Below are 24,557 nucleotides of genomic sequence, written 5' to 3' on the forward strand. Positions count from 1 at the left end.
CTTGCATAGTACAAAGCATTTTCAATGAATGTCTACACAAACCATGAAGCAGAATTCCAAAATCTTGCTTACATCTGCAAGCTTGACCAATTTCTTTGAAATTTTTTCAGTGGCAGAGCAGAATATACAGCCTTGTGGGACCTGATTAAATGTCTGTTCACACGGTTTCATAGACAAGGGGCATTGGAATGAGGATACTCTATTAACAAAGATATACTTGTTGAAAACATTAAAGAGAGGATTCTAGTAGCATTGCGCCTGGTCCAGGATGCAATGGCTAGGTACCCAGTGTCCTGCCAAGAGACCTCATACTATGCTGCAAAGGAGATAAGGGGATAAGTGCAGTACTTGGAAGATTAAAGCAAAATGGCAGGAAAAAAACAGGACTTCACATTACTGTCAAAATCAAATGCCTATCAAAAAATGTTACAGAGCAAAGAGATGAGCTTGAAGCTATAGAACAAAGTCTGGAAAACCTGCAAAGGAGTCAGAAGTAATTCCACTAAATTCCCTGAAGTTTAATATGCACTGACCATTGGAGTTTAAGAAATAATGGTTTTGGCACAGATGTTTGGATATTATTTAGTCTGTTTAGGACTTCATAAGTTAGTCTATGCAATTAGTAGGGAAAATAGAGGTGGCTGCTTTTTGCAGACTCATGTTTTTACTCCGCCTATTGTTTTTTTGAGACTGCAGTTGGAGGAAGAGGGAAGGCAAAGCTTAAAAGAGAAGACCCCAGGCAGTCATTGTATCTTCATGATGCTAAAAAGTGATGAGTTTAACATGAGAAGCTGTGTGTGTGTGTCATTTTGTCATAATGTATGAGACCTCAAGAGCTCATAATATAGAGCTGATTTCGTAGGTAAGTCATAGTCATAAACTGTACATCCTTTAAAGACTGCTGTAGAGGAATGTATTACTTTAGGGCATGATCCTTTTATTTTATTCCCACTGTATGTTATTGGAAATGTCCTGGAAAATGATCACTGAAAAAGAGTGGGAGCCCTGTAAGGTCAAGCGTTAGTGTTAATTAACTTGGTTTATGCCATCACTTCATTCACTCACATTGGTTTGCTAGTATCAGTAAAATGAGTTAGCTAAGACATCAACTTGAGCAACATACCAGAATAACTCTTCTCTGGGTGTCTGTTATAACAGTTTTCAGGAGAACAAGTCATGGCTTTACTACAGAACTGTCAAGAGCTTCAGGTCTTTGCTGGAAAGTGTGTGCATGTTCATGACTGTCAATCACCTCATCAACCATGCCCTTTAATTTATCACCGAATATCTCTTATAAAACGCGTTTATCATAAGGAAAAATATTGGGGGAGATATCAAGGCCAACTGAACTTGTACGAAAGACAGAACACTATCTGGCCCTCCTACAAGAACTGCTAGACAGTAGAAAGGCCCCATCTGTATTGAAGGTGCATGAAGAGGCCATTGCAGTGTGTCACAACATTGTGGATGGTGTCTCACTGGGTACTCATAAACTTGTCATAGCCTTTCTGAAGTGAACAAGATGCCATCGTCCAGTTTCTTGTCATTTCATTTTTTTGGAAACATGGTGCATATTTTGCTCACAGTAAAAATATCCGACTGTGCTGGGCACAATCTGGATTCTGCCATGTGTCCCCTTCCGAAAAGACTGAGATAGAGGTGCAGTGAAGGGCCATTGAGGAGTGTCTATAAAAAGACTGACAGGAGGCCAGCGTAAACACAGACAATCTGTCCACACTGGACCACAGTTTTCCAAATTTCTCAGCCTCACAATACACATGTGCTAATGCCATTGCTTGAACAATTATTATTTTAAAAAAAAATCATGTTCTTATATAATATCCAGCTTCTTTTTTTTTGGATGAAAAACATCCACTACTGCACCTTTAGATTATCCTGGTAAGTGATTATTTTATCCTAAACTTCGGTTTTTGTATTGATGACATAATTCAAGTATGGTGATTATACTGACAACTGAATAAAAGCAAATAAAATCAACACAAAACAACAACAAAAAGCAAAGCTTCACTGCAAAAAATGATAGCAAGTGAAAATATCTCGAATATGAGCAAATGTATCTAGCACTTATTATGATTATTATAAATCAAATAAACGATTAATCAGCCTGTTTTTAGATTTCACATTTCAAGGTTTACATTTTCTTACATTTTCTTATTCTACTATTCTTCTTTCTGCCAACAGAACAAGCTTATTTCAAGCTTGAAATTAGAAAAATAAGTCTACAAATAGGTTTAATAATCATATATTTGGTTTATAATAATTTCACTATATTTGAGATAATTTCACTTGCTAAGATGTTATTTTTTGCAGTGTTCCCCCTCCCTGTCTCATTACTCTTTTCCCCTCTTCCTTTCTCTTCCCCATGTTTCCTGTGCTTGTTTTTGGCCCTATGCCCAGAGAGTCTCTGGTGAGTGTAGTAAAAGTGTTTTTTTTCCCTGAGAACTCTTCTTAAGATATAGTCTCTCTCTCTCTCTCTCTCTCTCTCTCTCTCTCTCTATCTATCTATCCATCAATCCAAACTAAGGTCCTAGCCACAACCTACTCATATTGTTCTTAACAGATGCCACTATAGAAGTTTAATAGTGTCAAACATTACATAATCAAATGCTGGTAAAATAGAAAATTGCATTTGATGAATTTGATAGTTGAGACACATAAGCACCAGAAGAGGGCCATATTCTGCTGTCATTGCAGCAGGTTCAGTCTATTTCTTATTCCTTATCATGGAAACTATATTTCAGCATTGGTACATGTACATTTATAGAGCGGAGCATTGTGAAAATGAGGAATTCATCATTCATGGGCATTTTCTTACCTGATGTAATGCTATGATAATAGCATTTAGGTTGTCATGTCATGGAATTGCTATATTCATATAAAGCAAATACATATAATTAAATATAAATAGTCTATATTACCAAATATTACCAAAACAACTATAAAACAATTTAAAAGTAATCAGTGGTTATAGTGTGCTGAAAATGTGCAGAATTTAATGTCTTAGGATGCAACCATCTGTGTTATATCACTCTACCACAAATATGTTACCATACACCCCCCACACTCAGACACTGGGGAGTTTCCACATTATGTGCATATGTATAGAAAAGGAAGATACTGAATTAGTACATAGGCTTCAAGCCATCCATCTAAAAGGAATCAAGCCAAAGATAAAATAATAGAATGAGGAGTTGTGTTTTAATACAGAATTAATACACTTCAGACATTGGCCTGTCTCTTTTATGTATTTAGATTTAAATATAGTCAAGACAGCCAAGAGAGATTTAAAACTTTTACGTTTAATGACAAAGTATAGAAATGACTATGGAGGTAAAGTGTATATGTGTGAAAGAAAAAAAAGAGAGGGTTGGAAAGAGAGAGCAGATAAAGCAAGGCACGACAGGAGATAGGAATGAGGAGAGTGAGGGTCTGGACTGTGAGAAGCATTCGACGTGCTCTGCCTCTTTTTTCTTTGTCCTGTAAAAGCCAGTTCTTGGAATCGGGCGTCGTTTCTGCTTCTCGAAGCCTCACAGCTTAGTCAGAGTCATGCTATCAGGAGCAAACAGACATCTGCTGATGCACACAGAGACACGCGCTGCTGTAGAGATGAGCATGGACAAGTTTTCACTTTCCTTTCAGAGGTAACCTTGGTCTGGAATAGGAGACTTTGAGCCTGGTAAGACAAAAATATTGTTATTATTAGTAATGCCAGTAACATTCTTAATTCTGTTTTTTTTTTTTTTTTTAACTTTCTCTATTTCTAGTCCAAGTGTAAAAATCTTGTTCCCAGTAGTTAGAGAGTGACTAGTTAGTGTCTGAATAGTCAATGCAAAAAACATAAATGTGCATTTAAGCCCATGTCTTTTCCTGCTTCTTGTATTAGTGTGTTGAAAGAGTTTAAAATTTCCCATGCCCCAATGCTCCTCAGCTTTGCCAAAATAAGCACAAATTATGTCTTTTTGGCATTAATCTTTCCTTTATGACAGAAAGTTAAAATGCATTATCATGCCTAAATGCGTAAAAGTAAAGTATTTGCATTCTTATTTGACCACATGTATGCACTAACATGCACTAACATGCATACATGGGTCAAAGTTGGGTTTCGCTACATTTCCCTGTATCCACACCTTTTTAACATAAGCTCAGAGCTCAAAATCACTATCATATGACATTGAGTCTAAAATAACATCTGATCCTTTCATTAAATTAATATGGGTCACAAAGAGAAACAAAAAGAAATTATAAGAGACCGTGTTTATTTTCCCAAATGTAGAACAGTTCCTAGATGTTTTTCAATACATGTATCATCATATTCTTTTTCATTTTTAAATTGTCTCTCGCTTTTGTGTTACATCGGAATACGACAGCAAAGAAAAATAACACTAATTATGAATGTAACTGTGGTTCTGTGAACGTTGGATAACCGCCAGGAGTCGTGTTTATCATGTTGATCACTTCTTGTGTGTGTGAAAACACATTTCAAAACCATACCAGATAGTCACAACAGCTTGTAACTATGGTCAGAGCTACAGGTAAACTGTCCTCCAAAGCTGGCGACAGATTCCTGTTGTAGACCCCAATGTGTCAGGATGCGGAGGAAGACTTGGGAAGCAGGCGGAATTTTAGCAGACCTCCGGGCTTGTGTTTATTTATGCCGCACTTTTCCAGCGCACTTTAAAAAAAACTAACATAAAACCAACAGAAGAGGGGCCGGCACTAGCTCGCGGCTTTCACGCAATTCAAGTTCACGCTCCGCGGCGTGTGCGTGCGTGTGTGTGTGTGTGTGTGCGTGCGTGTGTGTGTGTGTTGCACACTCCACCAGCTAGATCAACTCAGTCTCTCTGGTTACGACAGTCACTGAAAGCACAAAGAAAAGCGTATAAGTAGACTGGCGGTAGACTGGTAATATCATCACGTGTTACCTGCCAGTTCAACCCGCCTCCTCCCCATTCACAGCTGACACTCGACCACGCCCCTGCTGCCACGCCTATCAATTTGTTAATTTGCACAGCACTCACTTCAGTCTCCAGCCAAGTGGTTTTTCTTAAGTTTTTCTTCAGATCGCCTGCTTTGTGACGAGCCTGTGATACCTGCCACTAACATGGTTCTAGCAGCTCTTTCTCACCATCCCATGCTCTTCCTGCTGAGCTTGCGAAATTAGTGGACACCACTAACATGCATACATGGGTCAAAGTTGGGTTTCCCTACATTTCCTTGTATCTGGGCCAAGTGGGGGTTTCCTCAGCATTTTAGTTCAGCTCTGCAGCCTTACAGCTTCCTGATTAGTGGGCCTATGGCTAAGCGACTTGTAGCTAACCCACTTAATAAGCCTGATTAACAGCAGCAGACTGGAGCCAAGCTCTCAATTTCTATTTTTTCTCAACTGAGCCATTTTCCTTTGGCTGAATCTTTCTTCTCATTGCCTGTTATTCTGATGAACCTCAGGCCTATGATACCTGCTGCTACCTGCCACTAGCAATGTTTAACTATCATTAGATAGATTATAATTATGTTTCAGTTTATTATAGCCTTTATATTTATATACAGTATGACTATTATATTTTTATCTCCTCCTACACAAGGACAACCCTTCCCAACTGAAAATGTTTTTTATAGATAGTGTGTGTATTTGGGTAAACAAACCAATTACCCATCAATTTGTCTGGTACCTTTACCATGGTCTTACAAAGAAGCTTTGACCATTAAAGTCATAACAAATAGTGTCATTTTATTATCCATACTGCTGGCATGTAAGAATAAATAACTGAACAAAACACTGTGTAGCAGTGAAAGAATTACTTGGAAGAACAAAGAAACTACATGTGATTGAAGTAGACAGTTGCTATTCCCAGTCATGATTCAGAGGTTGGTATATATGATTCAGTTTCTTTCATTTATTATTATTAGGGGTCCAAGCACATATTGTAATTGTTAGGATTTTTAGGGGTCCAAGTGAAGGTGCTGGAACCCTATTGTAATTGTTAGGATCTTTCTTTCTTTCTTTCTTTCCTTCTTTCTTTCTTTCTTTCTTTCTTCTTCTTCTTCTTCTTCTTCTTCTTCAGGGTCCAAGCACAGAAGTTGGTGGAAGCCTACTTATTTTTCTTCATATAATTCTTCTCCTTCTTCTCTAGTTAAACAAATTGTGGAGACCAAACCATAAGTTGCTGACACCTGAAACTTGGTCAATAGGTAGTACTTCCTCCCAATACTCACGTAAGTGTGATTGGCCATATGGTGGCCACTATAGTGCAGGGTTTTACGATTTGGTCCAAAACATAACGCTTTTGAAAAAGGCGTCTAGAACCATTTAGCCTCGCGATTAAGATAATTTGCATAATATGCAAAAACTACTTTTGCATACTTCTCCTATGTTTTTAGCAAAATCTGCAACAAATTGGTGTCATATTATTTGGAAGAGTGGGAAGTTTTAAAGTTATCCAAAAGATTTTGAAATTTACAAACATGGCTGCCACAGATCAATCATTTATAATGAGGTGTGAGCCTATACTCAAACAGATTTAACTCATGAGTGCTTGAATGGATTTGCATGAAACCTGAAAGTTATATAGAGGATAAGATTCTGAGCTCATAAACAAAGTTGGGGGCAGGGTCATACATAGGGGCCTGGCTAATGTCAGATAACTGTTTCTCAGGAACTGTACATCCGAATAAGCTGAAATTTGGTTTATTTCATCTATGTGCTAACCTGTAAGTAGATATTTGATGATGACCCAATTAGTCTAAAAAAAAAAAAAAAAACATCGCCACTTTCAGAGTTAACATTGAGCTATTGTCATTAAACTTGAAAGGTAGGTTCCTGTTTGGACCCACCTGTAACAGACGCGAATTGGCCACTGGGGGTGCTATTCATGTTTTTGCACATTCAAAACTTTGCCCATTTAATATTTTTGTAAAATAAGATGTACTGTAAATCTTTTTGTTATGCTCTTTCTGTGGCTGAAAGTACAAAAAATTTGCTTTTTGGACTATTTAACCCTGCCATACTCATCCTAGGTTTTTAGCCTAATCTGCAAAAAGCTGGTGTCAAATTATCTGGAACAATGTGAACCTTAAAGGTTAAAGATTTTCAAAAATTTTGAAAATTTGCAAACAATATGGCCACCATGGGTCAATTATGATGAGGAGGAGCCTCATTTACATAAACAGATACAACCCATGAGAGCTTGCATGGATTATATGAAACTTGAAAGGCATATAGAAGACAAGATTCTGAGGTCAGGTACAAAGTTTGGGGCATGATCGTACACAAGGTTGGACCTAAGGTGAGAAGAGCTGAGGATGGGTGAGGAGCTAAGGTCGCATGAGCTGAAATTTGGTATAATGCATCTATGTGCTATGTGTGCAGACAGTGATCCAATCATAGTTGATAACTCTGGGAGATTATTGATAAAACTTTGTGCAGTAGCTGACGTGAATGTACGTTTGACTCGGTAGCGTGGCAAGGTGCATATTATGATTAAGACAAATTTTGATCTAAGATAGCTTCAGACTGCAGAAATGTGACTATATTTTCTATATTTAATCCGAATGTTAGTATTAGATCAAGAGTTTGACCACCATTATGAGTGGGTCCTATTATGTTCTGATTAACCCCTACTGAATCTAGAATGGACACAACGACTGTTCTCAGAGGGTCTTCTGGATTATCAAACCAAATATTAAAGTCTCCAACAATTAATGCTTTGTCTAAAGAAACAACCAGGTTAGAGATGAAATTCATAAAGGAATTCAGAATATAGCTCTGGGGGTCTGAAAATAATAATTAGCGGAATCGACTGGGTAGGCTACATTTGTTAGGTTAATATAAAGAACTTTAAACGCGTTGAATTTATGACTAGGTTTTTGTGTGATATCTAGATTATCACCTCCTCTGCCAGTTAGACGGGGCTGATGTATATAATTGTATGCAGGAGGACTAGCTTCATTTAATGCTACATACTCATTTGGTTTAATCCACGTTTCTGTTAAACACAGTACATTAAACTCCTGCTCAGTAATAGTTTCAATAACAATAAGAGATCCAATATTTAACAGTCCTAGCTTCAGATCAAAGGTGATTGCTGTGCGTTTTGTATAATTTAATTTTATGTTAATTAGGTTACTAAAACAAACTTTCTGAGTATTTCTACATTTTTGTTTAGCTTGGGGATCAGACACAGTCTCAATATTTTGGACCCTAAGTGATGACTCATTGCAGCTAGCAGACAGTCGGTTTACCCTGCTTATCTGCTCCCTGGCCTTGGCTCTGGATTATTACCGATTAAATAGGCCTGTTCTGAGACTATGTGCTGCATAGCTACTATGCTGCAAGAAGTGAGAGTAGCATCCCGAGTGGGATGAATATTGTTCCACCCTAACAGGCCAGCCTTGCCCTCGAAAATGCTCCAATTATCTATAAAGCCCACATTGTTTTTGGGGCACCATCTGGACATCCAGCAGTTCAGCAACCATAACCTGCTGTAACCTACATCGCCACACCTCGGACATTGCCTTCGCTAATTTACACACCTCTACAATATTGCTCTTAGTAACCGCTGACTGACGTATATCATTAGTGCCTACATGAATAACTATCTTTGAAAACCTATGCTTGCCTAAGACCCTAAGATTACCTGGCTGCTGGTATACACCTAATTTGTGCTGCTGGTGCCCCTAAAGGCCTCGCTAATTTCACAGGCCTTAAGATAGAGTCTCCTATAACCAGAGCTCTTTCAGGTTTCTCAGCGGGTGCTTCACTAAGGACAGCAACCCTGTTAGACATGTGAAGTGGAGAGGAGTGGTGCTCCTGTGGGCGAGCCTTAGAGTTAGCTTTGACTTTGCAATTATGCTGCCGAGTTTTCACCCATTCGCCCCGCTGTGAGGGCTCTAATGCTGGGGTTGGGGGATTGCTATCTCCGCCTAAGGCAGCCAGACTTTCCCCTACTTTACAGAAACTATGCTGCTTTCACTCTCACTAACCCTCTCTAGCTTCTGGATGCAAACCTCTAACACTGCAATCTTCTTTGTCAGAGAGCTAACTAATATACACTTAGCACAAATAAAGCAATTACTAAAAACAGAGGAAGAATGACTGAACATCCTACAATCAACACACTGAACAAGCTTATTGTTTGCCATGTTGAGTGTTTAAAATACCTTAGTCGAAGATTAATTGAGATTATTTTAGACGGATCTGGTGTGGATGGTCTCCGCATGTCGTTAAAAAAAAAAATACAGCAGAAGGGAAAGTGCAAAATACAACAGATGAAAATGATAGAGCAAAATTATAGATATGATCACCAGCCTAAATAAAGTGTTTGCGTAAAATATGTTGTTCTAGTAATAAAATTCTCCTCTGTATGGAAAAAGTCTCCCCTCCTTTTGCTAGGCTAGCTATGCCAGCAGAGGTCATGGACCAACTGACAGCAGTCCACTTTTTTATTCATGTTTGAATGAATCAATGCATATCATGCAGTATCCAAGTCAAAGTTTCCAAGTATCATAAAAAGTAAAAGGCATTGGCAGTATATTTCTATCAGTCCAAACTAGTCTTGGCCACATGACTCATGACTCTATATCTCTGCATGACAAATGCCTACATTTCAGCTGTAATCTAATTTTCTCCAATTGATAGGAAGTGTTTAAAACAAAAACCTATGTTATGATCCTCAATAACATACGTTATTGTTTTGCATTTAAAGCCCCAATCACGGATTGAATTTTCAAGTCAATCAGAGTCTAAGATCTCCACTATCACACACTTGCATCCTGTTTATAGGCCAGGCATATGTATGCATGAGAGAAGAAGACTTTATTTCCTCCTACACACAAGGACAGGCCTTCCATACTGATAATGTTGTTTTCTATAGATAGTGTGTGTATTTGGGTAAAAATAGACTCATTATTCATCAATTTGTTTGGTATCTTTTAGTGTAGGCTTATCAAGATGCTTTAAAAACTGAAATTATAACAAATATGGTCATTTTACTATCCATACTACTGGCATGTAAGAATACATAACTGATGGAAACACTGTGTAGCAGTGAAAGAATTACACTGAAGAACACAGAAACTACATGTGATTGAAGTAGCCAGTTGTTATTTCCAGTCATTGTACAGTATGATCAAACCATTTACTTACAATTGTACTGTTGATTAATTAGGTCCAACATGCATAAAACAAGTACTAAATTTAAAAGTACTGAATTACTGAAGTACTTGTTTTATGTAAGCGCTGCCTGTATGCACAAGAAAATTGTTATTTATTACACGTGCGAATACACAGCTGTACGCAATGGCCATTCATAAATCCCACACATTCTAAATTGCTGGGCTTGTGCATGGCCACACTCATTTGCATACAGAAATGCCCTCAAATCGCCATATATAGTAAACAACTTCCCTTTTAAAATCACAGTAGCCTTGCGGTGATGCTTGTTACAGTCGAGATGAAACATGCCAAAAGGTCTAAGAAGATGAATTTCACCGACAGTGAAGTACAGATACTGTTATGCTGTTATACTTTCATGAAGTAGAGCAAAACAAAAATGGTTTGTTTGGTACTTTTACAAGTAGTTTGTATAATTAATAAATAAACATGATATTATGAGTATGTATGTGCATTCTATTTCCCCAATTACATTTAGAAACTGCAATAGCATGAAAATTCGTCATTTTTGCTTTTCCACTGCTGGTTTTGGAAATGTGATGCAGTGTAAGCGATATGAATAAAGAGGTAAGAGGTGTCATTATTCAGCTCATAGTTGGTTGGGAAATGCCATTACTGTCTCCAATATCACATTGAAATGTACGCATAGCTAAAAGCCCTAGAGCAGAAACCAAAACTGCACTGGGCAAAGGAAATCAACTGATGACCCAATCCTCACTCTCAGCATAGAGTTTCCAGTGGTGCTAAAAACTCACATTGCTTCTGCAAAGCTGCATGAGCCAAATCTTCAAACAAGGCATCATCCCAATCAATCTTTAAATGTTCTTTTTATATGATTTTATTTTACATTCCACCTGTGACATCTATCTGCATCTTGTGAGCACTGAAATCAGTAATTACGCTCTCTCAATTATGCTGATATGGCAGACTATGTGATTATAGAAACTTCGTCTTCTCAGCTTACGTGCTATAACACATTCAATGCATATTTTAAAATCTTAATCGGACATATTACTTATCTTGATGCGTATGCATGGTTTACACACAAAACTGTACATATGCATAGTTGATAAATAAGGCCCCAGGTTCAGTGTGTGAGAAGTGTATATGGTGTAAGCTAAGTGAAATATCCCAACTACCATATGGTTATCATTTACATTAATTTGTCCTGCCACCGAGTTACATTCATCTTTTTTTTGAAAGATCAGCCAAGTGGACTGTCTAGAATTGAGACATTAAGTAAAATATGTGCAGCTTATTGTTGGATAAAAATGGTCATGATCCTCCAAAAATTCCAAAAATATGGTCACACTTCTATGTGTTTCAAAAGCATATGATTCAGAGGTTGGTATATATGATTCTGTTTTCACATGCTGTTTGTTTACATAACTGAAGTATGGACAAAGTGAAAGCAGGTCAGTTTTTTTTTTTTTTTTAAACATGGAATTTGAAAAATAGAAAGAGAAGAAGAGAGGAAGGAAAGAAAAGTGAGGGTGTGTTTGTTTAACATCCACTCTGTGACTTCAGTGGTGGTCCACCCTGCTGAGATACCCACATATCCAATACACTCTCATCTTCAATGAACTCACACTTCTCTTCTGGGTCATTTTCTGCTGTGCTTTAATCATTTAACTAAGAAAAATAAAGCAGAGAAGTGCAGGAAGTGCGGAAGAAAGGAAAGATTTCCACATCAAACATACAGCCAAAAGAAGAACTACCCAAGCCAAGGTGCTTAACGGAAGGTGGATAAAGGCCAGAAGAAGGAAGAGAGAAAGATACCCCCTTTTAAATACAAATATCAAGCTGATTTGAGCCAAAACAATAAATGGCTATTTTACCAATTAAACTGTAACCAAAAAAGTGGTTGAAAATAGTAATAGGAGTTCAGAGAAGAGTTCAGCTTCTGGGCTGAATTTTAGTACAAATTTATGTGCATCCTACCCATTGAATGCACATAAATAAATCTGATCCAACCAGATGCTCTACTTTTGCATGGAGCCTCCTTCACCAGAGAATCACTCACTGCTGCTGAGGATGGCCCCACATGGCTAGCCTAAATTTCACTGTGAGATTGCTGTGGATGGTGCCACATGAATATCTTTAGGATGGCTATGGATGTGCTTACTTGGATTGTCTAAAGACTGCAGACATTTTACATAAAATTTTCACTCAAGTCCCAATCACTGAACAGTGGACAACTTCACTTTGATACTATAGACTTAAAGTTGAACTCTTATGAAATCAAAAATGACTCTGTTTCTTGTACTCCAGATCCTTTTAGTACACTGAGCACTGTGTGACTATTTTATAGAGCTGTGGACGAGTAATGACTATAATAATAATCGCGCTATCCAGTGTCACTCAGGCTACGTTTACACGATAACGATGTAGTCAAAAACGGAAAAGTTTTTCTCTTGCGTTTTCAAAAAGTTTCATGTATACACGGCAACAGTTTCAAGACCATTCGCGTTTACACATATCCGCGATAAAGGCCAAAAACGCTGTATTACGAATGCCAGGCCAGTAGTTGGCGCTGTCACCTTGTTAGTAAACAGTACCTGTAGGGAAGTGACGATTAGCTATTTGTTGGCGGGAGTTCCATCACTATAATCACCACACTGACTGTTGCTCTACTCCTCATTCATAGAGATAGCAGCTTGCACACAGACGTAAACAAACAAGCAATATTGCGAAAGCAGCGAGCAATTTTGTCTGGACAGACGATGAGGTTGGATTGTTAGTACAAGTATCTTTGGACTACAAAGCGGCAAAATGGCAAGAAAATGTGGACTGGGAGTCATGCTTTGCTGAAGAAGTGTTAGCAAACTCTTGAGCAGCAACAACACTACCATGTACTCCGCCATTGTTGTGTATGTTTGTTCGCGCTTGCCTTTACAATAGACACATACTGCACATGTTTACATACCTAACACGTACTACGCACACGCATGACGTCACCGTTTTCAAAGATTCCCGTATTGGGTGTTTAGGTGGAGGATGGGTTCCCTTTAGAGTGTCGTTGCTTTCAAGGTTTTTTCCATATGATATCTCAGGGAGTTTTTCCTTGCCACCATCACCTCTAGCTTGCAGATTAGGGACAAATTTAAATCTATATCCAGATTCCTGTAAAAGGAAACCATTGGTTTTACATTTCTGGGAAAGAATGAGCATATGTTGCTGTGGAGTGTTAAGAAATGTTGTCGTGACTCACTATGCCTTTTCTCTTCATTTACAGGGCACTACATAGTTGCTGCTATGTATGTAGATTAGACCCCCTTTATTTTGGTTCATGTCCTTTCAATTTAATCAATAACCATGTTATAGGCAATATCTAGATTTGCTGGTAGGTGTGATAATGCCAAGTGAGTCATAACAGACATACAGTAAGGTGCACTACCAAGTATACCATAATTTACATGTACAACACTTTGCTTGGTTTATTCTTATTGAACAGAAATAAACCAGTTATTTATTCAAAACCATTTAAATAAACCATTTAAATTCAAAAATATTCTCTCAGAAGTAAATACGTGTGCATCACTGGTAATGCACTCACCAGCAACTTTACTAGGAACACCTGTACCCCTGTCCAATCTTGCAATAATCCAATCAGCCAATCATGTGGCAGCAGCACATTCTATATAATCTTGCAGATATAGGTAAGGAGCTTCGGTTGATGTTCACATCAAACATCATAATGGGGAAAAATGTGATCTTGACTAGAATGACCAAACAGGAAGGCTACAGTAACAGTAACAAATAACCACTCTTTACAACAGTGGTAATGCATCTCAGAATGCACAACATGTTTGAGGCAGATGAGCTACAACAGCAGAAGACCAAATCCGCATCTAATCTTGTCAGCAAAAAACAGGAATCTGTCCCAGTGCATGCACAATAATACAATTTACAATACAATAGGGTTTAACTGCTGGAAACTGTTGGAAATTATATATATCATGTATTATACAATAATATATCATGCAATTCCTGCACATTTTTAGGTGCACTTTCATGCTACATTCTCCCATTCTACCACATCCAAAAGGTGTTCTATTAGATTCAGATCCAGTGACTGGGAAGGCCACTGAAAAAACATGATTCATCAGATGAGGCCACCTTCTCAAGACAAGTCTCAAGACAAGACCAAACCAAAATAAAGTATGTCTAATAGATTACATGCTAGTTCATGGATGGCTGGTTGGAGATTAAAAAAGCAAACAGATGTGAATTTGGCTTGTAAATATTTGAAATAAAATGTGGGCCATGGCCCCCTGGTTGAGAACCACTAGAGGGTAAATAACCAAACTAAGGTGAAACACAGAATAGACAACCATAAAGGGAAAACAACTCGATCCTGAGGGATCAAGAGCTTGGGAGATGGCTTTTCTTTGGCTCTCTTAGTCTTGTATATGGAGAGATTTCTTCACTTCTTGCTTCTAGGTGCTTCAGTCTGAAGAAAGTGGCTACCACATGCTGGGGTCGAAGGCAAGAGCCTTTAGTCACACTTGCAGATGTCCTTGTAATATGCAGTCAGGTCCATAAATATTTGGACAGTGAAAATATTTTCATAATTTTGCCTCTGTACACCACCACAATGGATTTGAAATGAAGAAATCAAGATGTGATTGAAGTGTAAACTTTCAGTTTTTCAATGGGTTTAACAAAAATATTGCATTAACCGTTTAGGAATTACAGCCATTTTTTGCAAGGTCCCTCCATTTTCACTGGCTGAAAAGTAATTGGACAAACTAACAATCATAAATATTAGGATTATTTTTAATACTTGAATGGTGTTCAAGAGTTCGAGTCTCAGGTCCGGCAGGGATTGTAGGTGGGGGGAGTGAATGACCAGCGCTCTCTTCCACCCTCAATACCACGACTGAGGTGAGACCCTTGAGCAAGGCACCGAACCCCCAACTGCTCCCCGGGCACCACAGCAAAAAAAAAAAAGGCTGCCCACTGCTCTGGGTGTGTGTTCACGGTGTGTGTGGATGGGTTAAATGCAGAGCACAAATTCCGAGTATGGGTCACCATCCTTGGCCACACGTCACTTCACTTCACTTCAGTTCAGTATGAGTGTGTGTGCATGCATGTATGTGTGTGGGTTGGTTTCAGTCCAGTCTCTGAGTATCGTATATAGTATATAGTCTATAGTCTGTTACACGGTCTAGCTGTGAGGGCCTGAATGCTTCAGTACCTTTTGCCAGATGGCAGGAGGGTGAAGAGTTTATGTGAGGGGTGCGTGTGGTCATCCACAATGCTGGTGGCTTTGCAGATGCAGAGTGTGATGTAAATGTCTGTGATGGAGGGAAGAGAAACTCTGATGATCTTTTCAGCTTCTTCTGATGATCTGTTCACTATCCACTGCAGCGTTTTGTGATCTGAGACTGTGCAATTTCCAAACAAGGCAATGATGAAGCTGCTCAGGATGCTCTCAATAGTCCCTCTGTAGAATATGGTGAGGATGGGGATGGGAGATGAGCTTTTCTTGTCTATGGAGCTGGTCTTGAGGGACCAGGTCAGGTTCTCCACCAGGTGAACACCAAGGAATTTGGTGCTCTTGACGATCTCTGTGGAGGAGCCGTCGATGTTCAGTGGAGAGTAAACTCAGTAATCTCCTGAAGTCAACAACCATCTCTTTTGTTTTGTCCATGTTTAGAGACAGGTTGTTGGCTTTGCACAAGTCTGTTAGTTGCTGCACCAACTCTCTGTATGCTGACTCACCATTCTTGTTGATGAGACCCACCACAGCCATGTCATTAGCAAACTTGATGTTGTGATTTGTGCTGTATGTCGCTGCATAGTTGTGAGTCAGCAGAGTGAACAGCAGTGGACTGAGCACACAGCCCTGGAGGGCCCCAGTGCTCAGTGTGGTGGTGCTGGAGATGCTGCTCCCAATCAGGTACAGAGGAATGATTGTGTTGAATGCTGAGCTGAACTCTATGAACAGCATTTGAATGTATGTGTCGTTTTTGTCCAGGTCGGTGAGGGCCAGATTGAGAGTGGTGGAGATGGCATTGTCTGTTGAGCAGTTGGTACGATAAGTGAACTGCAGCAATGACTGCAACGACCAGTGAGGAGGGCTGCAGGGTCTTGATCTGTTGAGCAGTTGGGACGATGGGTGAACTGCAGCAACGACTGCAACGACCAGTGAGGAGGGCAGCAGGGTCTTGATCTGCCTCATGACGAGACTTCAAAGCACTTCATGATGATGGGTGTGAGTGCAATGGGACAGTAGTCGTTGAAGCAGGACACTGAAGACTTCTATGGCACAGGGAGGATGGTGGTGGCTTGAAGCACATTGGATTGACTGCACTGCTCAGGGAAATGTTGAAGATGTCAGTGAGAACATCTGCAAGTTGGTCTGCACATCGTCTGGGCACTCAGCCAGGGACGTTTTCTGGTCCAGTAGGCTTCCATGGATTGACTCTGTGTAAAGGTCTCCTCACATCAGCCATGGTTAGATGCAGCACCTGGTCATTGGGAGGAGGGGTGGTCTTCCTTGCAGGCACATGATTCTTTACCTCAAACCGAGCGTAGAAGTTGTTCAGCGCATATGGAAGGGAGGCATCACTGTCACAGGCAGGTGATGTTGTCCTGTAGTTGGTGATGGCCTTGAATGCCCTGCCACATGTGCCACGTATCGCTGCAGTCCTTGAAGTGGCTGTGGATTTTCTGGGTGTGTGCACGCTTTGCCTCTCTGATGGCCCAGGGCAGTTTGGCCCTCACTGTACTTAGAACCACCTTGTCACCTGCTCTGAAGGTGTCTCGGGTCCTCAGCACTAACAATCACACCTCTGCGGTCATCCACGGCTTGTGCATGTAGTGAAGGCCTTGGAGACAGTGATGTCAATGATGCACTTGTTGATGTAGCTGGTCACTTATGCCGAGTATTCCTCGAAGTTGGTGGAGTTGCCATCGGATCCTGAACATGTGCCAGTCAGTGTGCTCGAAACAGTCCTGAAGAGCAGAGATGGCTCCTGCTGCCCGGTACGTATCGGGGATGTTTGTGTAAATGAGATCCAGCGCATTCGCCCCTCTGAAAGTCATAAACAGTCCGTCAGTGTGTGTGTTCTGCAGTTCACTAATAGCCCCATACCATTCACAGAGTTATTACAGAGTTAATACCATTCACAGAGCGCCTCTTTAGCATTAGCACTGGGGGGAATGTACACTCCGATTATAAGGACAGTGGTGAATTCACGTGCTAAATAAAATGGTCTGTATCTAATAGTCACAAACTCCACCAGCTACAAGCAATAACTAGAAACTATAACCGAGTTCTTGCACAATTCCTTGTTGATGTAAACACATAAGCCACCACCGTAAGCCTTACCGCAAGCCCATCTAGCTGAACTTGTGCAGAGTAGTTTGTCTGTTTTACTGCTATTCTGGGCTTAAGATAAGCGATCAGGGTCTCATGGCAGGAAGGAAATAAATCAATGAACAAAATTCATTTAAGTGACAGTCAGTTTATCCAGGGACCAGGTTCAGAGATGCAGTCAGCTATTGAATGGGCTGTGAACTGGGTTTGAGGGAGGTGAGAAATATCTTCTGAGTGGTTTTTGTTAAGTTCAATGGTGAAGCTACATAAAGCCTTAGGAATTTCACCTACAGAGGGTGATGACACTTGCTAGATGAGGAATGCAAACCTCAAAGCCTGGGAACAGAGTGTTCTGGGTTAATGTAAACAAAACCTGAAAACTGTTTCCCTTATCAGCATCAGAACCTGACACACGACTAGTAAAGTGGTGACACCTTAATATTATCAAAAGAATAAACCTGAGTGAAGTGTCCCAAATCTCATTCTCCCCATTATATATCTTGAAGACTTCCTACTTCTTACTAATATTATTAGCACCTACAAGCCCAAAACAATGATTGTAATTGTAGGTCTTGCTGAAGGAGCATTAGAAAAGTCTTGACCTTAATTTGAGGGCTTAGCCGATATGTCTCTAATTCTTGAATTATGACTTTGGGAGATGAGCAGTTTGTTATAGCATGGACTGAGCAAGTTACAGCTTTTACCCACTTCAAGAGACTTCTTGAAATACCTAATCAAACAACCTTGAGGCCCAGTGGCCATATGTATTGTTGTATTATGTGAAACCAGTGATTGTGACTAATTTGTAATCAGTGACACCACCTTAAGGTTTTGATTGCTGTATAGGATCAGTCTCTTGTGTTGTGATGATGGCAAGGACGGATGGGTCTTGCTTCGGCACGGCACAGGTGGTGGAAAGCTTTGAGGCACAGCATGGGGCCAACTGGGAGCAAGTGGAAACCTGATGTATCCAGTAGTAGACGCTTGGTTCTCTAGTAGCACCCACGCCAACTTCAAATAATTTTTTTTTAATCTCTCCAGAACGTATTTGAAAACAGACACATACTGTATATGGGTGGATTTTAACCAGATGTTTTATGTTCCTATAAATTACCACTGTAAATGGTTACCATCTCTCCCTGCCTAACACATCCCATTTACATTGTCACAGGGGAAGGATGATATAGTCAACCTGCATGTGCCTGAGTATGAGCGGCAGGAGTTGGCACCCCAGCTGCTTTGTTGTTAGTCTGGCACAGAACACAGCGTCGCACAATATCAAATGCATGTGCGCAGAGCTTAAGGTTTCAACTATGTAGAAGAAAATCACTGAACCATACTCTGACCACCCACATGTCCTAGACTGTGGATTGTTGGGCTAAATATGGCAGAAATGCCTCAAGAGCTACATATTTTCCCCCCTTTGTCCATGCGCCAGCAGAATCTAGACTTGCAACTTTATCCACCCAGGACCACACCTCTAATGCAGGAGCATTAGCGTACATGTCCATCACAGAGGACCAAATCTGCTGTGCAACAGGCTTAACCTCATCAGAGTCTGAGGTTTTGATGGCTGAAATCTTTACAAAAGGAAGATTGCATGCAGCCTTGGCTGCAGCATCATCCATAGCATTTCCTTGGGCTTCAGCAGTGTCAGGGGAGCAGTGAGCCTTAACCTTGACCACAGCCAAATGTGTTGGACGTTCACATGCTGACAAGACGTCGGACACAAACGAGGCATGTTTAATGGGCATGTCTGCAGCTGTCAAAAAGGCATGTTGCTGCCAAATACTGCCAAAATCATGTACAACACCAAAGGCATATCGTGAATCTGTGTAAATCATAATGCAGGCATTAGTCAAAGCCACAAGTTCAGCAACCTGGGCTGAGAGATGATCAGGGAGATGACCCTGTGCTATCACTGCATGTGGTGAGCAAACATTCAGCATGTCTGCATCCATTTAGGATTTGAGCCGAAACGACTGTGAACAAAATCATGTCTGGATTTTCCAGAGGAATCTCAGAACCACCCAAAGGCAGTGAGTGTGAAAGCAACACACAATCATGATCACACAATACACTTTCATCTTATGTATCAGACATTGCATCATCATTAATGATGAAAGATTGGTGATCTTCTCCCTTTGCAGTTGGGTGCTGTGTAATGCTGGCTGCTGTGAAAGCATTGAGCCAATTGCTGCATCTTTGGGCAGTCACTGTGATCACACAAGCTGAGGACAACAGAGAAAGCACAGCATGTGGACAACATACAGTGAGATGTTGTGTCAACACCACAAAAGCACAGGCAGTAACAGCTAAATAAGTGGCTTGAACAGTGCATAAGCATGTACTAAACCACTAACATTAATGGCCAACTTAGCTGAGTAGTATTGAACTGGATGCAACCTACCACCATGATCCTGCAATAGGCATGCAGTCATGAACCCGTCATGCTCATGCACAAACAGAGTGAAAGGCAGCCCTTACACAAAACCTAAGGCAGGAGCAGGTGTGAGAGCAGCTTTAAATTCTGTATATGTAGTTTTGGCCAATGTCCCTTTAGGAGATCCCTTTAACAGATCATATAATTGCTGAGCTATTTGGGCATAATTCTTAATCCATGGGTGACAGTAATTACACATACCCAGGAGCAAGCAAAGCCCTTTGACTGTTAATGGTATGGTAAGAGTACGTAATGCCAATAACTCTGTTATGTACTTGCATATCTGGTGAGGCTAAAAGAATATCATCAATATATTGCAGGACCACTGAATTCTTAGCCAGACACTCTGGCTCTGACATACGACACCTTAATGCCTAATAGAAAGTTGTGAAGACCCTTTGGGAGACGTGTCCATTGATACTGATCACCATCAAAGAAGAAAGCTTACTATGGCTGGCTATCTTGGTGTAAGGGAACAGACCAAAAACCATTAGCCATATCAAATACTGAAAACACCGTATATGAGTTTGGAATGCCATCAAAAACGGTGCTTGAGTCAGCTACACATGGTTGAATGCAATCAATATATGTATTAGTGACACAATAATCGACTGTCAATCGCTACTTCCTCACAGCACTTCCTGCACTTCCTGCTGTCTCCTTCAGTAGCCCACCTTTCCTAACCAGCCAAAAAGGAAAAGAGCTGCATGCTTTAACTAGAATGCCTCGCTAACCAAATTCCCTCAATAGCTTCCCTTGAAATAGAATACAGCTTTGTCATTGGAGGGGGTGTACCTGTATGACATACTGGTTCTATGTCTAGTAACCCACAGTCATTCTTATCCGTAGCCCAAACAGGATGATTGGAATCATGAACTGCAAGAACAGAAAGTGTTTTGAACAGAGAGAGTGGGGCATTTATGATTAGCACATTCCCGTGCTAGCTTAGTGGCTTTCTCATCCCTATCTTGTGTTAGGGGAACATGCCACTGTCTAAACACCTGCACCGCTGCCTCAAGGTCTTTACTCTTGGCGCATTTATTCAAAGAAGAAAAACATTGCTCTCTACTCCACTCTGTCTGTTCTGGAATACTATACTCTACATAATTTAGTCTTTTTCTTTCCACACAATTTATTTAGCATTTGCCCTAGCTCCCTCTCAAAACTGAGATTATCAGCAAGGCAAAAACTGGTGAGGAAGACTCTCCAACACCCTTAGGATCCTGATTACTCGTTGCCATACTTGTATAAAACAATGCAACTCATTTGGTACCGAGAAACTTCGACTGAACTCCTATCAATTGAATCTTATTTTAGCTAGCATCGAACTAAACTGATTCTGTCGACAAGCATGTTCTTTGACAGCATGTCTCACTCACCCGTGCTGACATATGTTTGTCACAGGATCACAGGAACAGGATCACCAGATCAGGTCAGATAGGTGATGATGATGTCTGTCATCTGGGTAGTCACAGCGCATGGCCAGAGAACATCACTGTCCCACCACAGTCACCAAATTGTTGTAAATCTTTCTGGATGACCATCAATATACTGCTGCTTCACCAGAAGTAAGATGACTGAAGAAACAGGAGACCAAGAGGCAGGGTACAATCAAAGAGGTGGTTTATTGTGTGCACAAAGACAGCTTGGGCACTCTGTAGTCTTATCATAAGATGGATACAGTCCACTTTTATACTAGTGTGAGATCTCCAGATCTCTTGGGTATGGAAGGGTTATATAGCATTCCTCATGATGGAGAAAACTCACCAGGGATTAAAAAATGCTTTTAGTATTAATCCTTCTTCTTAATTCTGCATTATATGCTAATTATTCACAGATGTGATATGTAAGCTTTTTCGAGTGGTACCAAAGTCAAGGTCTCCATGCTCCTTTAGTAGGAGAGTTTGATTGCCACAGTCAAAACTTTCCCAAGGTTTACATGTTGTTTTTAGTTTAGGAAATGACTGAGAAGTTACAACATCCAGTGGAGCACAAGTGTACAGTTTTTACAATCTGGAGAAAGGCAGATTTAAGCACAGGGGAAAAAGACAAACCGCAAAAAAATCAAACAGAAAATCGGCAGCTTTCCAGCGGCTCAGTTCAGCTCAGCTCAGCTCCGCTGTCACTCACAGACACACACACACACACACATTGGCCATGCTCACTGAGTGAGAGAGAGAGAGAAAGAGAAAGAAAAACAGCATGTAGCAGGCTTCCGCTAAACTATATCCCCACTTGCCATGGTACCCCCACTGCCTGACGCAGGCTAGGGAGCCCTTTACCCCTCACAAACGCCCGCTGGCATTGCTGCAACCACTGGACCAGATCTGGTGTGCCCTTTTTAGTGACATCAGTCAGCAGGCTGCTGAGGTCAGAATAATTAGGCACAACCCTATAATAATATCCTGCAAGCCCCAGGAACTGTCTCACCTCCTTTTTGGTCTTGGGCCTCAGGCAGGCAGCAATCCCAGCAGTCTTATTAATTTGGGGATGCACCTGCCCCTGACCAAAGTTGAAGCCCAGATACTGTGCCTTGACCAGTCCAATTGCACACTTTTCTGGGTTCGCCATAAGAGCGGCTCACCTCAAAGATTTCAGGACCACCCATGCCTCAACACCCAACACTTGGGTACCAGCATGATGGCCTAACTCATCTCTCTCTGCCACTGCCGTCACCAGAACTACAGGGTCTTCCTCCATTGCTTTAGGAGGTTAAGGTGGTACTGTATAACTCGTGCATTTCCCCGTCTGTGTGCATTACTGTTTGGCAAGTACTTTCTCGCTGGAGGTGAGAAGTAATACATGGACTTTAACTCCCAGTGCAAATTATCACAGTTGGGAGTGCCTATTATAGAGCTGTTGTTGCCTCTCCTAGGCCAGGAGCAAATTTTCCTGTGATAAGTGACCTAATGTGTGGAGTTTTACTCACAGCTTCAATATATATTGAAGTTAATTTTTACTGGGTGTTGCACCTTCCTCCTAGTTTTCTTCAATCATGTTCAACATTCTGTGGGGCTTCTGCCCATATAATAATTCAAAAGAAGAAAACCCTGTGGAAGCCTGGAGAACCTCCCAGACTACAAATAATAGGGCTTCCAGCCATTTGTCCCAATTTTGATTATCTTTGTGTACAAATTTAGAAATCATGTTCTTAAGCATTTGATTAAAATGCTCCACTATCCTGTCCGTTTGTGAATGATAAACACTGGTGCAGATTGTTTTAATCCCCAATAATTTGTACATGTATGTGACATAAAAGATGTGTCAGGATCTTTTTTTGGGATCAATTTAGGAGATTACTTAGGAAAAGCATTGCCTCTGCTACGCTCTTCGCGGAGATAGTCCTCAGAGGCATGGCTTCAGGATATCGAGTTGAATAGTCCACCAACGAGATCAATGCTAATTCTGTTAAAGCGGATCTTGATCAGAGGAAGAGGGCACAATGGCACATTTGAGATGGCAAATGGATTCACCAGCTGATATTCACGGCAAGATGCTCACCACCAACGCACTTCCCCGTGAGTGCCTGGGCAGTAAAAAAATTAGCCATTAGCTGGGCTAGTGTTTTTTCTGCCCCAGTGTTCCCTGCCATTGGGTGATAATAAGCCATCTGGAATAAGAGATCCCTGCAACTTTCAGTACCAACAACTGGGTCATGGATTATCTGGTTTGATTGTCCTGGCTCACTTGGTATAACCTAAATACTTCTCTGATATAATCAGTTAACATTGTCACAGACCTAAAATTCTGTTCAGCACTATAAATTCAGTCATCATGGCCCTAGCATTATTAATTCTTGTTTAGCCTCCAGCGCTGTCCCTGCATTTTTTTTTTAGCATGCAGTTGTCCAACCTTTGCTCAAAAAACACAACCTTGATGTGAAGTGTCAAAATAACTATCGTCCAATCTCTAAATTGCCATTTGTTGTGAAAATAATGGAAAAAGTTGTCCTCTCTCAATTGCTATCAATCCTGCATTCGACCGAGATACTTGAACCCTTTCAATCATGTTACAAAGCCCTGGTGATAATGCAGTTTTGATTTTATTGGACCTTAGTGCTGCTTTTAGTACTGCTTTTGATACTGTGGATCATAACATCCTTTTGACATGCTTTGAACAGTGGGTTGGCATAAAGGGTACAGCACTACTCTGGTTCAACTCTTATCTTAAACATATGACATTCTCAATGGCTATTGGCCAGTTTTTCTCTTCCTCTGCTCCTGTCACCTATGGGATCCCTGAGGGGTCCATTCTGGGGCCAGTTCTCTTCTGTTTGTACATGCTCCCACTTGGTAACATTATCAGGAAACATAACATCTACTTTCACTTCTATGCTGATGATTCTCAGCTGTATCTCCCACTAAAATCTAAGGATTCCGTACAGCCTCTCCTGACTGTCTCGAGGACATGAAAGGATGGATGGCAAATAATTTCCATCAGCTTAAGAGTGATAAAACTGAAGTAATCAGCTTTGGTCCTTCCAAGTCCAGAAGCTGTTTCGCCATCAAGTTAGGCCACCTCATCCCATATGTGAAGTCACATGCAAAAAACCTGGGTGTTATCCTTGACTTTGAGCTCTGCATTGACAAACACATCAG

General features: G+C 40.6%; 1 protein-coding gene across 4 annotated transcripts in view; it reads left to right on the forward strand.

The window, feature by feature from the left end:
- The first annotated feature begins 3,569 nt into the window (after positions 1-3,569).
- ripor3 (RIPOR family member 3) overlaps positions 3,570-24,557 on the forward strand; it is a 61,440-nt gene continuing 40,452 nt past the window's right edge. For 3 of the 4 annotated variants that reach the window (XM_034298497.2, XM_053231030.1, XM_053231036.1), the window contains exon 1: positions 3,570-3,697. The gene's annotated coding sequence lies outside the window, so the exon portion shown is untranslated. The remainder of the gene's footprint in view (positions 3,698-24,557) is intronic. The other variant, XM_053231033.1, reaches the window with a different exon arrangement.

Source organism: Pangasianodon hypophthalmus, chromosome 2, assembly GCF_027358585.1.
Source record: "Pangasianodon hypophthalmus isolate fPanHyp1 chromosome 2, fPanHyp1.pri, whole genome shotgun sequence".
Classification (NCBI taxonomy): domain Eukaryota; kingdom Metazoa; phylum Chordata; class Actinopteri; order Siluriformes; family Pangasiidae; genus Pangasianodon; species Pangasianodon hypophthalmus.